Genomic DNA, 14,175 nt, shown 5'->3' with positions numbered 1-14,175 from the left:
TTAACTCAAATATCGATTACACTTTATTTCGATAGTCCACTTTAGACAATCTACTAAGTAACTTTACAACTACATGTTAACTAACTCTCATTAGAGTATTAGTAGACTGTATTAGACTTTATAGGCTGTTAGGGTTCAGGTTAGTAGAATAAGTTGGCATTAGGGGTGGTTAATCTGTCTGATTTCCCAATTCGATTCGATTACGATTATTGAAGTCCCGATTCGATTACAGTCGATTTTCGATTATTAACGATTCTCGATTAGCAATTATTGATTTTCCATTTCACAACAGTAAACGAAAATACACTACAAAGTGATTGCAGTATTAAAAAAAAGGCAGCTACTGAATTACTTAACTCTTTTATTGAGTAACAACAACTCAAAGCACTTTCTGTGTCGTGTAGTTATAACTTCAGAATTATTTGTATGTAGCTTATGTTCTGTAGAACACAGAAATGAATACATCACATTGTGTTGTGACTCATCAAGTTGAACTAAACAATAACAAATAAATTAAAGGCTTATTTCCTTTAGGAAGTAGATCAGAACCAACATACTGTAGAAATTGGACAATTTTCTTCTAGAAAGACAACATGTTCAGGTGGAGGAAGACTGCAGGTTGCAGTCGAAACATGTCAAGGTAAAGAAAAAGTTTTTTCTCCACCTGAACACCTTGTCTTTCTAGAAGAAAATTGTCCAATTTAATCATTAAGAAGACAAAATGAACATTTTTGAACAACTTACTGTAGCTTCAGCTTATATACTGTACTGTAGAACACAGTGACAAAATGCAACACACTAACTTGTGAGCAATCAAGTTGTACTAAACATACATAGCTCTGGAATGACCAGATTCTTATGGAGGAAGACCAGCTGGTCCACATGTTGTGGCGTGAGTGTGCTCCGTTGTGCTGACAATTTTGTCATATCGTGGAGAGTGCGCTGATTCGGTGGGATGACGGGCTTCAGGCGGTCGTCTTTAACCCACCCTGCCTCCTCTGGATGAAAGCGGGAAATGTGGGCCCTCAAGTTGCTCGTATTGCCGCAGTACTTCAGTTTACTGTGGCAATGTCGACAGACGGCATGCGTTTTATCGAGCCCGATCACACGAAAATGCGTATAAATAGTACAAGTTTGTAATCTCGTAGAATATAACGTTATACGCCAAAATGAGTTTTCGCGTGCATATGATATGCACTTTATGGCGTATTATACGTACGAACCCCCCACCCCCATCCTACCCAAGAGCGTATCATATACACGCCATAAAGTGCGTATCATATGTACACGAAAAATCCGCGTACCATAAGCACGCCATATATTCTACGAGATTACAAACTCGTACTATTGATACGCATTCTCATGTGATCGTGTTGGTTTTATCAACATGTTTAGAGCTCCTGCCATGAAAACCAAAATGAATCCACACGCTTGCTTTGAGCCCAGATGGAGCTGGGTGGATCGGTTGGTTGCTCGTTCCTGGTTCTTCCATTTTACACACCTGCTCTGGCTGCCGTTACACGCGCTTGCTAACTGGAACTGGGCGCGTTCGTGACGTTCAACTCCCGGTATAACATTTTTAAAAAAATAAAATAATGCAAAATGTAAAAATAAATAAATAAATAAAAAAAAAAAATCGATTTTTGAAAATTTAATAATCGATTCATACTCGTCCATAACATACTCGCGATTAATCAATAATCTATTTTTTTCACCACCCCTAGTTGGCATGTAGTTGAAAAGTGGACCATATACAGATAAATTTAATTGGTTCCAGTGCCACAACTCAATTATTTGGAATGACTTAAATTATTTGAGTAATAAACTTAACATTTGTGTTTATGCTAAGTTGCTCTAACTCAATATAGATTGTTAGCTGAACATAATTTTATTGGAAGTTGTCTTAACTAATACGGTGTCTATTTATACTAAGTGCAAATAGTGTCCCTTGTTGGCAAACGCTATTTACACTAGCTCCACCCACTATTGTCTGTCTTCAGTGGCGCAGCAGTAGCGAGTAAGGTTTGCAGTCCTGGCTTTTACCGCGATTGACACGGGTTCGAATCTGCCTTTTGCCAAGCTCGCTCTTCTCCATTTTCTCATCACATATCACATCAGAAAGTCATTTATTTTCAAATAAAAATGAATATGACATTCTAAAAGTGGAAATAAACTGTTTAATTGGTTTATGAGTGTTTAATAATATTAAAAGTGTTTATTGGGTATGGTTAGGGGAAGGTGTAGGGAGGGTTTTAACACTCCCAATAAGGCAGCATCCATTTAATAATTTTATTAAATATAATCATTTACACTCTATGATATTATTGCATCCTGTTAATGTACAATAATACCGAGGTGCAATTGTATCTGCCAATATGAAGTATAGATAGCATCTAATTACCATTTACACTTCTAAGTACTGCTGTAACTAAAGATTTACACATACTGGTGGATTAACCATTACAGAAACATGAACAATGATTTTAGTAATCACCAATACTGATAGTTTATGCTGCCCTGACCTGTGGCACAAACCATAGTATCAGATGTCTAATAACTTTAGCACTGTATATAGTGAATATAGCTTAAATCTCTACTCTACATTAAAAAGGAAGACAGTAATAAAGATAATAAAGAAAAACAGAAACTCAGTGGTAACTAACAGGCAAGATAAATGTTTTGCAGGAACACACTGTTACGGGTCTGGTGTTGTTAAAGATAAGGCTTTTACGGACGTCCACAACAAAAGGGTATTTATTCATTAAGCAGAGAAAAACAACATCAAACACACGGTATAACATATAAGAACCGACAAGGAGTGAGGGGAGTGAGTCCATATATATAGGGAGTGCAAACGAGGAAGTCCAGGTGATGATGATGGGTGATGATGAGGAGCTGACGAGGGAAGTGAGTGCAGGTGTGGAGACAAGAGGATCATGGGAAATGGAGTTCTAGAGACAAGGGATACGTAACACACACATGTTCACTCTGGACACAATCACCTGTTACTGTCATTTCTTTATCCTGTAAATAGGCTATTAGAAACATCTTACAGTTATATTCAATTAGTTCTCCCTTTACAGTTACTACTGTCATAAAATACTTGAATGACATGTTGACTTTTAAATCTAAATTTAACTTAAAACAATGAATATTTTTGTGCTGAATATTAATTGTCTCCCTCTCTCCCGCGTCCCGTCCGTCTGACGCGGGTGCGCCGGCGCTCATTCAGTAAAGTTTGAAGTTTAACGCAGACTGTCAGGATGAGCCTTTATGCAAAATGTCAATACTCGTGTGAATTTGTAACATTTACAGATAAGGATATAGCTGTAGATTGAACGTTTTGCGCTGAGGATGCACATGCATCTGTCAAAGCGCCTGACAGGGCAAGCCATTACGCTAATGCATTAGCTTGAAGCTTAAAATAAAGTGTTCTCATGTTTTGATAAGCTTTGATCTCGTACCTTTTCCGCAGCAGCTCACTCTGTTTTCCTCCACTATTTTTAGATGCATTTTTGTCCATAGAAATGTGTTATTCAGTGCAGTAATTTGACGCGACTGGCGGAAGTCTTCCGTGCACGGTGGGAAGACCCAACTAATCGATAATGAGAATTGTTGTCGATGATTTTCATTATCGATTATATCGAATAGTTGTTGCAGCCCTAGTGTAAATTGCATATCACTAAGAAAATGCTGCTATTTTCATTTAGTGTAAATGGCATCTAATTTCTGTTTACACTTGGTGTTAATAGCATCTATCGCTAGTGCAAATAGCCACTGCCTAACTAATAAAGATTGATTCAAACTGTTGCGTTATTTATTTATTTTTTGATCCAAAACTTTATTAGAGTGTGTGAGCTCTCACCATGTTTCTTCATGCGTGTGACTATAGTTTTTGCTTTTTCCATGGCACAAGATTAGTGCTGAGAGCTCATGCATTTGACTAACTATAGGCCCTGTCTATCTCGGGTGAGTCCATCATAAGAACGGCAGTATTTGTTGTGCCATGTTGTCTGCACCAGAAGTTATTTTCTTGTGTTTGTCGATCTCAGCAAACACCACAGCTACAGTAAAGAGGAAGATCTTTGGGATCTCCTGATCACAGGTTGTCTAGACCTGTTGCAGTTTCCCTACCAACCTGACACAAATGGTCCATAAAGCCTGCCTGGTCAAGTCTGACCTCCAAGCAGTGCGGATTATGATCTTTGATTTCCTCATGCCTTCAATGCCATCTCTGACTTGGAAACATCAGGGAAATGTAAGCAGATGCCTCCACATCACCATCTATCAGGCTGTAAAACAGTGATTGAAATGGTGGTAAACAAATGCTCAGGAAAAGTGTTGAGGAAAGTTACTTTTAAATATAATATTCTATAACAGATACTTAAAAAAAAAAACATTATTTCAACCCAGGATCATTTTGCAATACTCCAAAAACATATCTATACATAAATTTTACTGCAGTTTCCAGCTGAAATGAACACTAGTGGCAGTAAACAACAACTTTTATTCCTTTTGACTCAAATTATGATTACAGGGGCAGATTATTGATTAATAAACAACTTATTTTCATGCTTTTCTTTCACAATATGACCAGTGCATGATTTGTAAAGTAATACATTTTGAAGTTTGCATCTCATAATCAGCTCCATATGTGCTGTTTTTCTGACGGAGTAAACTTGCTCAATAGCTCACCTGGTACTGCACTGCACTTGTGATATGGAGCACTCGGGTTCCATGAAATACAAGTCACAATAAAAGAGCTCAAAGCTGACTAGAAGCAAGCTAAAATGACATGGTTGCTTCAGCAAATGTGCTGTTTGCTTTTGTTTACATTATGGCTAGGTTTCTAGTCTAGTGTGGTGCATTATTTACAAAGGTGATAGTTTCAAAGATAGCCTTTTACCGTCACTCAATGGACACTGAACTGTGTCTGACAACTTGCTTGTTTTACCCATTAAAGGCAACTTAAAGGAGCGTACACAGACATACACAAACACAAACACACACACAGAGAATCTTTGTTCTGTTTGCTCTAATTTTAGCAGTCATTGCTGACTTTCATAGACATGCATTACATCACGTCTCCTCAGAGGGTTCACTTATTTCTAGAAATATTCCTTTCTCTTTATTCTTTTTCTGTGACATAGATAAATTGCAGGCTTAACAAGCTGTCTTAATAAGGGAAGAGACATGGAAAGAAAATGAAGATGTAGAGTGTGGATAAATGAACAGATGTTTCTCATAATGAGAGGATGAGTCTGATTTTATGGTGTGGAGATGAAAGCGTCTGTTTTTGGGAGGGTAAGAACAGCACAGCTGTCTGCTGCTCACTGACCTTAACTACATCTCGACTTTTACTACTAGACTTTCGAAAGTTTTTCAAAGAAGTCTGCTCACCAAGGCTGAAATTATTTGATAAAAAAATATAGTTAAAATAGTAATATTGTGAAATATTATTACAATTTAAAATAACTGTTTTCTATGTGACTATATTTTAAAATATAATTTAAATATGATCAAAGCTGAATCTTCAGCATCATTACTCCAGTCTTCAGTGTCACATGATCCTTCAGAAATCATTCTAATATGATGATTTGCTGCTCAAGAAACATTTCTGATTATTATCAATGTTGAAGAAAGTTGTGCTGCTTCATATTTTTGTGTGAAACCTTGATACATTTTTATCATGATTCTTTGATATAAAGTTCAAAAGAACAGTGTTTATTTAAAAAATAATTATTTTGTAACATTATAAATGTCTTTAATGTCACTTTTGATCAATTTAGTGCTTCCATGCGAAAAAAAAAAAAAAAAAATGAACCCAAACTTTTGAACGATATTAATAATAAATGATTTGAATCTGCTTCGCATCATGCCCAAGAACACCCAAACATGTTAAAATCATGGTAACACACAGACTTTCGTAGCTTAATCGCAAGTAATCTTTTGAAAAATACCAATATTAATTATATTTCATCATTGCATTGTTGTCAGTTTGTAAAGACTGCTTGAATTGGGAGCTGGGTAATAAAACTTGGTGGAGGAACAGACAGAAAAAGAGAAATGAAACGAGGAGAGAAGTAATGGTGTGAGTGTAGGAGGCTGATTTCATGCTTTAGCTACAGAGCATCTTCTCATGCTAATCTACAGACTACTGCAGCACAACAAATCACCAGAAACCACCGAAAGAACGAGAGAGAGCTGAGAGGGAGATGAAGGAGAATAAGGTGCAGAGAATTCCAGTGGAAAGAGAGAGAGAAGTGCAGCGTTACCACCCACACGCCACCATTCAGTCCAGCTTCTCATTTCCCATCTTCACCTCTAAATGGAATATTCAGAATATATTATTATTTTCAACATAGTTCATATGACCAGCATGCTGTCAATTACCAAAAACAGTTTGGCTCATCTATTAGTTTCAAGCTGTTCTAATATACCTGCCCTTGTAAAAAGAAGTGCACTTGAACATAGTATACTAGTGCCCTAAATACTTAGTATGGAAATAATAAGAACAGAATTAAGTGTGAACTGAATGTAATGTGTTCGGGCACTTAATTGCATGTTAATTGCAATTAGATGAAAATGTATTATAATTTAAATTTATATTAAATAAAGTTAGTTGAACTTTAGAGTGCTTTTTTTGACCAACTTCAGCAGGACTTAATTACATCTTTACATGCAGTTTCATAATGATAATTATTATTTTTGAAATATGGTTAAAGTGCACTGACAAATACACTGATTGTAAATTGATTGACAAACACACAATATTTATGGTAAACTAAAATATAGTATATTTTTACTAATTTTCTATTGAAACTTCACATATTTAAATATATTGTAAAAATGTGTGTTAAGAAAGTGCTAGTTTCATGAAAAGTGAAAGTCATGAAAGTGTACTCTCTTTAAGTACACTTGAGTGGCCTTTTATTTCATTAATATTATATTGTTTGCAAGTAGTTTTTTACTTTTAAGAGTTGAAGTATGCTACCAGTGCACATTCCGTACTAATATATATATATATATATATATATATATATATATATATATATATATATATATATATATATATATATATATACACAGTACAGTCCAAAAGTTTGGAACCACTAAGATTTTTAATGTTTTTAAAAGAAGTTTCATCTGCTCACCAAGGCTACATTTATTTAATTAAAAATACAGTAAAAACAGTAATATTGTGAAATATTATTACAATTTAAAATAACTGTTTTCTATTTGAATATATTTCACAAAGTAATTTATTCCTGTGATGCAAAGCTGAATTTTCAGCATCGTTACTCCAGTCTTCAGTGTCACATGATCCTTCAGAAATCATTCTAATATGCTGACATGCTGCTCAAGAAACATTTAATGTGTACAATTGTACAAAATATTTGTGTACAATATTTTTTTTTCAGGATTATTTGATGAATAGAAAGTTCAAAAGAACAGTGTTTATCTGAAATCTAAACTTTTGTAACATTATAAATGTCTTTACTGCCACTTTTGATTGATTTAATGTATCCTTGCTGAATAAAAGTATTCATTTCTTTAATTTCTTTTCAAAAAAAATAATAAAAAAAAATTCTTACTGACCCCAAACTTTTGAACGGTAGTGTATAATGCTACAGAAGCTTTGTATTTCAGATAAATGCTGTTCTTTTGAACTTTCTATTCATCAAGGAATCCTGAAAAAAAAAGTACACAACTGTTTTCAACATTGAAAATAATCATAAATGTTTATTGAGCAGCAAATCAGCATATTAGAATGATTTCTGAAGGATCATGTGACACTGAAGACTGGAGTAATGATGCTGAAAATTCAGCTTTGCATCACAGGAATAAATTACTTTGTCAAATATATTTAAATAGTACACAGTTATTTTAAATTGTAATAATATTTCACAATATTACTGTTTTTTACTGTATTTTTAATTAAATAAATGTAGCCTTGGTGAGCAGACGAAACTTCTTTTAAAAACATTAAAAATCTTAGTGGTTCCAAACTTTTGGACTGTACTGTATATATATATATATATATATATATATATATAATTTATTTGTGCCAGTCACCTCGTAATGGCCTCATGGTTAGTTACAGCATCTTCCAGCAAGGCTAACTGCTGAAGCTCAGTGAACCCCTGGTTTTGTATGAACGGACATTAAACTCGTAGTAATGCCCATGGAATTCTGTGAAGCAAGTGTACTGGAAGGTTTAAAAGCAAAAACATGAAGATTATATTTTATGAAAGTGCTTACATGAATTCTTGATTATCTGAGGACTGCTTTTCCTGGTGGATGAATGTCTGGTGATGTGTTCGCAACATAATTCCTGTGGGTGGTGTTTCCACCATGTGAGCAGTGCTTTACAGATAGTTACGTCATGTATGGATACTAGTAAAAGTTAGTGAGTTTACTTTTTAGATTTTCTTTTTTAAATTCTAGTACAGCAGTCTTTTTAAATGTGTGATAGTTTTAAATGTTTATTCCATTCATTCCTGCTAGGATTAGGTGTATTTACTGAAATCATGATTCCCATTCATTTAAACACGCTGAGGAGTAAATTAAAATAGCTGATTAAAAATGAACTAAAAAGTGCTCTGTCTGGTTTAATTTTAAAGTAAATACAGTTGATAATGGCTGCATTTTAATGAAATAAGCATCAAATACCCAGATGAATGCTCATTATACAGCATTGCTATTGACGATAGTCATTATCAGGGAAAAACTGACCTCCGAATGTCGCGACTGACCAATCAGAACCAATCATTTCAGAGAGACGTGTCATAATTAGTTAATATATTTTAAATGTACTAAATTGCAATTTCATTATTATAAACGTGTAATTACAACTATATTGACATATATTACATACAAGTTTCAATAGAAATAAAATTAAAGTGTATTTTATTTTATTATAATGCTTGTCAGTAAAAGACAATAGAAGTAATTATGAGTCCTACTTAAGTATGGAAGCTTGTTTTCGCCACTGAATAAAAAATAAAAAAGGGAATTGCGACATTTTATCTCACAATTCCTACTTTTTTTCTCGCAATGAGAACATAAGTCAGAGTTGCAAGATATAAACTCGCAATTACGAGAAAAAAGTCAGAATTGCTAGTCTATATCCTGCAATTGTGAGTTTATTCTGACTTTATTTCTCGCAATTGTGAGTTTATATCTCGCAATTCAAGCTTTCATTCATTTAATTCATTAATTGTGTCAAACATTTAAACTAAAATACATTTTTATTTAACTCTTTCTTTGCCATTGATGGAATTTTCCAGCAATTCATGTTTTCACTGTTATACGGTAGGGGGCGCTATTACTTATCTTCTGAAAGAGTACAGAATCTCCAGATCAAAACACAGGAAGAAGAAGCAGAAACAAGCGATAGAAGCATTGCTTAAGAACATGTAAACTAACGCGATCATGAAACATTAAACAGCATATAAATCAAAAGCCTAATGTTAAATAGAGAAATGTCTACAAAGTAAGAGGTATAGGACTGTGAAGCTTTGGGGGTGTTGATGGATGCAATCTACATGTGCTTTAGTATGTTAGTCTACTTCTTTAAAGCATTACAAAAGATTGTTCAAACATAATGAATGTGTACTGTCTTTAAAGGATTAGTTCACTTTGAAATAAACTTTTCCTGATAATTTACTCACCCCCATGTCATCCAAGATGTCCATGTCTTTCTTTCTTCAGTCGAAAAGAAATTAAAGTTTTTGATGAAAACATTCCAGGATTTTTCTCCTTATAGTAGACTTGAATGGGCACCAAAATGATTGAAGGTCAAAATTAGTTTCACTGCAGCTTCAAATTGTTCTACATGATCCCAGATGAGAAATAAGGGTCTTATCTAGTGAAACCATCACTCATTTTCTGAAAAAAAATGAAAATTATATAAGTTTTAACCTTAAATGCTCATCTTGAACTAGCTCTCTTCTTCTTCTCCTCTATTAGAATTCCAGCAGTGTAGATGCTGCTAAGTGTATTGCTGCCCTCCACAGGTCAAAGTTTGAACTAATTGTTATATACTATTGAACTAGCATATTGCATATAAAAATTAGTTCAAACTTTGACCTGTGGAGGGCAGTAATACACTTAGCAGCATCTACACTGCTGGAATGGGCACCAAACGATTGAAGGTCATTTCTTTAATTTCTTAATTTCTTAAAGATTTTTTAAAGGTTTAATTTCTTTTCGACTGAAGAAAGAAAGACATGGACATCTTGAATGACATGGGGGTGAGTAAATTATCAGGAAAAGTTTATTTAAAAGTGGACTAATCCTTTAAGTGTCTGTCACAAGCTGTGGTTGCAGACAAGCATGATGATGAAGTGATGATGATGAACTATATAGTCTTCATTTACAAAATAAAAACACAGGAAATCACAGGGGAAAAGCTCACCACACATAAATGTGAACAGAGAACATGACAATAGGAAACTGAAACAGTTTATATACAAGCTATAAACAAATGAAACTAGATGAGAAACAGGTGAACCAAATCAATCACTAACCATAGCAACTAATAGTCAACGGGAACTAAGGCAAGCACAAACATAAATATAATCGTGACAGTGACCTTTTATTTCATTATTATTTTATCTACAAGTACAGTTTTTTAAAGATGTAAAGTACACTACAAGCATACATTAAATACAATTAAGCACTTCTTTTTTTACTGGGGTAATTCATACTCTGGTCTTTAACATACAAAGGATGCATATGTGAATTGGATTAAACAGCCATAAAAACGTTTGTTTAGTTTGCATGTTGTTCAGGGTTAGAACAGTGTTGCCCGCAGCACACAGACACACACTCCTCCCTGTGGCTGCACGGAAATGTTCATCTCTCGGAGATCCGTCTCTCCTTCTCTCCACTGCCAATCTGACCCGTGGGGCAGTGAGCACTTGAATGAGTTTCTGTCAGCGTGTGTAGTTGAGTGTGTGTTAATGTGATCATGTGGGCGGCTGCTGCGCCCTGTAATAAAAGGCAGTAGTTTGGAACAGAGCTGGAAGGCATAACTGCTTGTGTGTGTGTGTGTGTGTGTGTGTGTGTGTGTGTGTGTGTGTGTGTGTGTGTGTGTGTGTGTGTGTGTGTGTGTCTAATCACATTTATTGGAAAGCAATAGAGGTGCTAGCAGATGTTACAGCTGTAAATTGCTTGTAGTGTGTGTGAGTTGTAATAGAGGGTAGTGCACCTTGTAGTACAGCTTATCTGTAGATATATGTGCTGTTTGCTGTTTGTTTCAGTGGACAGACCTATAAAACTGTGTATATATATATATATATATATATATAAACTAAATTAAGCTGAATAATGAAACTATTGTCTTCACTAGAGCTGCTTTATAGCTGATTCGACTCGGTTCATAATTGATGAATTTTGCATGCTAAATAATGACACTATTGACTTCTGTAGAGCTGATTATAGCTGAATTGAACTTCATGATGAACTTGTCATTGAACTGAACTGAATCAACACTGATATATATATATATATATATATATATATATATATATATATATATATATACAGTACAGTCCAAAAGTTTGGAACCACTAAGATTTTTAATGTTTTTAAAAGAAGTTTCGTCTGCTCACCAAGGCTACATTTATTTAATTAAAAATACAGTAAAAAACAGTAATATTGTGAAATATTATTACAATTTAAAATAACTGTGTACTATTTAAATATATTTGACAAAGTAATTTATTCCTGTGATCAAAGCTGAATTTTCAGCATCGTTACTCCAGTCTTCAGTGTCACATGATCCTTCAGAAATCATTCTAATATGCTGATTTGCTGCTCAATAAACATTTATGATTATTTTCAGTGTTGTTTTTTTCAGGATTCCTTGATGAATAGAAAGTTCAAAAGAACAGCATTTGTCTAAAATACAAAGCTTTTAAAGCTTTTAAAAATTAAAGAAATGAATACTTTTATTCAGCAAGGATGCATTAAATCAATCAAAAGTGGCAGTAAAGACATTTATAATGTTACAAAATATTAGATTTCAGATAAACACTGTTCTTTTGAACTTTCTATTCATCAAATAATCCTGAAAAAAAATATTGTACACAAATATTTTGTACAATTGTACACATTAAATGTTTCTTGAGCAGCAGATCAGCATATTAGAATGATTTCTGAAGGATCATGTGACACTGAAGACTGGAGTAATGATGCTGAAAATTCAGCTTTGATCACAGGAATAAATTACTTTGTGAAATATATTCAAATAGAAAACAGTTATTTTAAATTGTAATAATATTTCACAATATTACTGTTTTTACTGTATTTTTAATTAAATAAATGTAGCCTTGGTGAGCAGACGAAACTTCTTTTAAAAATTAAAAATCTTATTGGTTCCAAACTTTTGGACTGTACTGTGTATATATATATATATATATATATATATATATATATATATATATATATATCAGTGGTGTGTATTGGTGTTTTAAAATGAGGAGGCAAAGTTCTCACATTTTTTTATTTATCATATGTAAATTTATGTCCCTGTTTCACTTAATTTTCCTGGTTAAATAAACATTACATTAAAAAGAGAGACCAAATAAAATTCTATTTTGTATTTTTATACTTTGTAATGTCCTATTTATTAAAACTAAGTAAGTATTATTATTAAAACTAAGTATTAAAACTAAGTATTAAAACCGGTTCAAGGAACGAAAACGACAACCGGAAACGAACGAATTTAATCGTTCTGAGCAGAAACACTATGGGCCCTATTTTAACGATCTGAAACGCAAGTGTCAAAGCGCGAAGCGCAAGTAACTTTGTGGGCGGGTCTCGGCGCTGTTGCTATTTTCCCGGCGGGATAAATGGCTCTTGCGCCCGGCGCAAATCTAAAATGGGTTGGTCTGAAGTAGCTTCATTATTCATAGGTGTGGTTTGGGCGTAACGTGAAATAAACCAATCAGAGTGTCATCTCCCATTCCCTTTAAGAGCGAGATGCGCTCGCGCCATGGCGGATTGCTATTTACATGGCGTACACGCGATGAGTCAGTTAATATATATGTGTGTGTATTGGCACGATTGTTCAATTAATTAGCCAATTTCGTTCATCATTATAAGTAGTAATAGGCTGAATTGAAAATAGGTAGCCTAATTCTAATACACGCAATGACTATTCATCATTACATTTTTATATTTATGTAGCCTACACAATAATATTCTTTTAATATTGTAATCCTTTTGTTTTTAATATTTGGCATGTTTGTGTGATGCGCATCCCTGTGTGTAATAAGCAAAGTCAACGCGCACTGTGGACGCGCCCAGAGGCGCAGTTTCTACTAACGCGCTCTAACAAAAAAATATTGCGCCATTGACTTTAGACTTTAGACCAGGTTTGAGTTGGTCTATAGCGCAGTCTATTTTCAGCTCCTTAAAATAGCAATGCGCGGGCAATGCGCCTGAACACACCTCCTTTTTTGCGCTGAACCGCCCAGGGAGCGCAAGTTCATTCACTAGTTTAGCGACGTGCTTCTGTGGAGGGAAAAGCGCGCTTTGCGCGGGTGCAAAATAGGAATGACACATGCGTCGTTGTACAAAGTCAATTGCGCTGGGTGCAAGATAGGGCCCTAATTTGAAATACTACAGAATATATATATATAAAAACTAAACATAAAATTGCTTTTTTTTATTATTAAACAGAGGTTTACTGAACAAATTGTGTTTTTGTCTTTAAATATATTAAATTAAATTAAAACTAAAAGTTTCTTAAGGATAAAAAAAAAAATGATCTCTGCTAATGCTATAAAATATGTAGGGAGCCCTAACTTGAAAGAAGCCCAAACTATTAGCCTAAATTCAATTGCTTTTTATTTTTAGATAAAATAATCAACACTCAAATAACAAATTGTATGCAAACCTGTAAGCTGCACCTAAGGCAGTTTTTGCATTAACTTCTAAATGTTTTTACTCCAATTCGTTGTTGAAATATAATCATTTCTACACAGTGGCTGTTATTTTAACATCAGATTTATTTAAACATACATTAAATAGCCTAATCAGGATATCACTAAAAGATTAAGTAAAATAATGAATATATTGGCTAATACAGTGCATATATTAAGCGAAAAAGTTCATTTCTCTAGCGAACTAACAAGCTGTGAACACTGAATGGCTTTTCTGAGG

General features: G+C 34.0%; 1 protein-coding gene across 5 annotated transcripts in view; it reads left to right on the top strand.

Annotated features, from left to right (window-relative positions):
- LOC125267810 (disks large homolog 4) overlaps nt 1–14,175 on the top strand; it is a 200,152-nt gene that overhangs the window by 145,683 nt on the left and 40,294 nt on the right. The window lies entirely within an intron of this gene.

This window comes from Megalobrama amblycephala, linkage group LG4, assembly GCF_018812025.1.
Source record: "Megalobrama amblycephala isolate DHTTF-2021 linkage group LG4, ASM1881202v1, whole genome shotgun sequence".
In the NCBI taxonomy this organism is placed as follows: domain Eukaryota; kingdom Metazoa; phylum Chordata; class Actinopteri; order Cypriniformes; family Xenocyprididae; genus Megalobrama; species Megalobrama amblycephala.
The sequence above is the reverse complement of the archived record's forward strand: the minus strand, read 5'-3'. Positions and strand labels throughout refer to the sequence as shown.